Below are 4,396 nucleotides of genomic sequence, written 5' to 3'. Positions count from 1 at the left end.
GAAAACTACAAGTTCCTAAAATTTGCTCAAAAGAAATCTCAACAAGAGTAGCAGAAAACGTTCCCTGTTCCTCCAGAATGTAGAAAGGCAGCCCCTGCCCATGGGACAACATGGTCCTGGGTAGTGTTGTTTTAAAGACACCCACATTTCAGTGGTTGTTGCTTTGCCTGTGAAAGTACCTTGAACCTTTAAATCCCAAGAGTAAGGGCGGGGGACCGTGTCTGTTCCTGGAGGAGCTGAATGATACTGAAATTAACTGGCCTCGGAGTTAGGGGGACTTGGGGGTGTCCCCACTAGCCAGGGAAGGGGCTGGCTATTCTCCCTTCTCCCACATACAATAAGCTGACGACCTAGAAGAGTTTTTGATTCAAGGAGAAATGTGAGATTCTGTGTCTCACTTACATGCCTACAGAAAGCGACAGAACCACACCACAACTTCCAGGCTGTGAAGGGAACAGGATTTTAATATAATATCAAAATATGGCATTTATTATTTACAACAAATAACTATTGTCCCTTCCCAATGGGTGAATAGGTGCTGTGGTAGAGATATCAGGGAGCTGGGGTGTGGTCACCCCTTTCTCTTGGGCTTCAAGGGACCCCAGGGATCAGCTTACAATGCTCCCCTTACCATCAGGTGTGAGGAGCTGGCCCCGTGTATCGCAAGCCTCCCGGCTCTTTCCCCGCTGCTGAAGATGGGGCTGTGATTGGCCACTGGTATGGGGCTCGGTGTTGGGGCCTGGGGACTGATTAGAAGAGTCGGGTTATCTTGGGGGCCCTCCGTCAGAATCACGTCCCCCCACCCTGTCCCCACTGCACCAGGTGCTCCAGACTCTGTGCTCAGTGCTGTCACCCACCAGTATCCCATTTGTCTCTGCCACGTGAGCGATCATTTAGTATCACCTATTTCATAGAGGAGGAAACTGAGTCTCAGGAAGCTGAAGAGAGTCACCTCAGTCACAGGACTGCTCAGTAGTGGAGCTGGAATCCCAATGCCAGCTGTCCAAGTTCCCAAAGCCACGCTTAGCCCAAAGCTTTAGTGAACCCCTAGGAGTCAGTCACCCCGGCCCAGACACTCACTCACCCCTGACATTGATGATGGCCGGAACTTCTTGGCCTTGAGTATTCTGCTGGCCAACTAGGTCTGGGGCTCCAGCTGGCAGGACAGGCTGTAACTACAGGACAGAGAGTCACCTGTGAGCCTACCAGGAGCCACACTTCAGGTGTCCCCCTGCTGCCTGCCCAGCAGATGGAGTCTGGGTTTCCCAGAGGTCACCATGCAATAAGGCCTGGGGCTCACCGGAGGCCCAAGGAGACAGGCTCTGTGGACTGGCCAACAGGGAGAGTCCACCCCTGCCCTCACTCAACTCCTGCCTGGCCTCACCTATCATTCTCGTTGAGCAGCTCCATGTCCAGGAACCAGGCCCCAAATCGCTCCTCAGTCTGTAGGTTGTAATTCTTTGCAGCCGCCTGGAGCAGCAGGATTTCCCTCATGACTGGGTATTCCTGCGACCAGAGGGAAGGAGAAGATGCAGACAGGGCCTGGGTAGGGGATATTGCATGGGCCTTGTGGGCTGTGAGGGGTGGGGCAGGGGATCAGTCCTGGGAACCCTCCTTCCCTCCAGTTCCCTCCAGGCTCTACCCGTTCTCAGAATGGGAATAATCAGCACCTCCTCCAGGAGTATTTCCTTGATGCCATCCTCCCCTCAACCCACCCACCAATTGGATGTGTCTCCCACTTCTCTGTTATCAAACACTTCCACTCAATGTAAGATACAGGGGCTGGAGCCAGGGACTGTTCTGCCCAGAGGGTCTCTGAATTCCTCCTCCTTCCCCTCCCCTGCAGGGGGTGCTGCAACTGTTCACTTCAGTCCTCTTCTCAGCTTGATCTCATTCCCCTGGAAGGCAGACAGTCAGAGTCCATCAGATTGATCCTCCTAGCTTGACTAGCCCCCTATACCCACCCCTTCTCATGTTGCACTACTGCCAGGTCCCCAGAGGGTACCAGGCATGCAGAGAAAACAGGAGTTGGACCTAGGCCAGGCTCTGGGCTCCAGAGAAGGAGGACATGGGGGTGAGGTTGAGGGATGTGGCAGCACAACCCACTCTGATGACAGACTTGGAGAGTGAGGCCTCAGGCAGACGGGACTGCTCAGCCACTTATGTGCTGCCTGACTTGGAGGGGCCCGACTTCTCTCCCTCTATGGGTAGCATGAGAGGGAGAGGCTGAGTCCAGCTGAGATAAAACCTCACACAGCTGTGCCATCAGGCAGCTCTGAGCTTCCCCAGCCTCTCGATTCGGAATGGGTCTATCAGGTGGACCCTCTGTTCACTCATCCCTAAGATGGGCCTGATGCCCCAGCTCCCAGGGGCGGCTGCGAGTCTCTCATGAGAGATGTCCCAAGTGCTGAGAGCTCAGAGCTCAGTTCCAGTGTCCCGCATCCCAAGGCTCAGGATCCTGGTCCTCCCTGCCTGGTCCTCAGGTTCACCCACTTCGAGATTATCACCCATCAGCAGATGCAGCACCAGCAGGTCACCGAGGAAAGTGCGAAGATTGGGGATGACAGCCTGTGACTTCGGGGTGTGTGTAGGATGAGTCCTTTATCTCAAGTCTGAACCCGGCAGACATTCTCCTGAAAAGTCCTCACCCTCAGCCTCCTGGCCCACCCCAAGTTTCCCACGGGGAGCAGCCTAGGACCCTTAGCAGCCTCCCCTCAATTCCTCCTCCCTTCACACCCAAGAACACCACACTCTTCCTCCTCACCTCCCAAGGCCGGCTTCTGGCAAATCACAAGGTGTGTGGTCCCTGGCCCTCCCCACAATAAACCCATCCTGCACCAGCTCTTCAAGGCCATCCTCCTGATCACTTCTACTTGGGGATTCAGGCACTGTGGCAGCAAGAGGAAGGGCCATCCTCTCTTGATGTGAGGCCTCCAACTGGGAGGACAGAGCCCCTCCCCCTCAGGCACACTCACCTGCTGCTGCTGCTTCTTCTGCACTCTCTGAGGGATGATCTGCGAGGGAGCAAACGTCGAGGCCCCCTCCTGTCAGGGTCGAGGGCAGCGTCAGCGGGCCATACTCCTTTCACCCCATTTCTCTCCAGCACCACTGGCCTCCAACCCTGGACATCTGACTCCAGGCAACTGGTACCAAAGCCACTGCATCCTCCAAGGTTTTGTGATTCTAGAACAAGCCTAACTCCAACTCTCCCTCTGGGTGTGAGCTTGGGTTTGTGTCCGGGCCTCCCAAAGCCTATTTCCTCATCTGGAAGGTGTGAGAACGCCAGCTACTTCACAGGTTCTCCTGAGGACTCAGTGTCACATGACTGTCAACATTGTGCTCGTCTTCACCCCTCCAGGTGGAGCAGGCAGAAAACTCTCAAGTTCCTTTCCTCCCCCTTATCTCATCACCACCCTGTGAAGCCTGCACCACACAGTCACCATCCCTCCCTTTCCTGATGAGCAGACAGAGGCCCAAACAGGTGCAGTGAGTTGCTCAGGGGCCCATAGAAGAGAGGCTGCTTACCCCTCCCAGCCAGAGGGTCTGTTCCAACACCCTCCCCTAACCCCCAGCCCCACCACAGAAAAGAGTCCTGTCCCCTGAGCTCTCAAAGCTTGGCCCTGGGCCGAGCCATGGATGGAGAGGATGGGGTGTCTTTGGAGTCTTGTTGAGTGGTTTCTGCCTGCCTCAGTCCCATGGAGTGTCTGGACCCAGGCTGGGACAGAGGCCGTGCCAGAGCCTTCTCCTCCCCGAGGAACCCCCCACGACATTCCCCTGCACTGAACTCTTTCTTTATCCACTCAGGAACTGAACACCAAGGTGCCACCTCTGGTCCACAGGGAAGCGGGTGACAGGACTCTTTCCTTCCTCGTTTACATGAAGCTCCTAACGTCCTTTCAGCAGCATCCACTAAGAATCCATCAGTAGCCTAGATGCTTCTCATAAACCACCGGGGGCATATGTCATTGCCAACCAGGCACTCAGGTGAGACTCCTGTGGTTGACTCACGTGACTGCTCTATAGGTTCGAGGGTGAGTCCCAGAATGCACACATATTTGTCTCTGGACCAGCCATTCAGACCCAAAGATGAGCAGCCTGTGTGTCCACCTGGGCCATGGGAATCCGCTGCCATGCCCGTCCCTGGGGCAGGCAGGGTGTCCTTCCCTTGGAGACATGGTGAAGACAGTAGGAGCAGCAGGGGCCTCACTTCCCGAGCAGAGGTTTAGGCTGAGGGATAAATGCACCCCAACCACGCAACATCCTGGAAGAAGCTACATCCAGCAGGATGGACGTGCATGGAAGCCAGAGACCTGCTGATGGCGCCAGCTCAGCATCTCCTCCTGGAACAGCCCAGCCAACACCACTGTGTCCCATGACCAGGGCCTCCTGCCCAAAA

This window comes from Diceros bicornis, assembly GCF_020826845.1.
Source record: "Diceros bicornis minor isolate mBicDic1 chromosome 13 unlocalized genomic scaffold, mDicBic1.mat.cur SUPER_13_unloc_1, whole genome shotgun sequence".
Taxonomy (NCBI): Eukaryota; Metazoa; Chordata; class Mammalia; order Perissodactyla; family Rhinocerotidae; genus Diceros; species Diceros bicornis.
Note: the sequence above shows the minus strand (reverse complement) of the source record.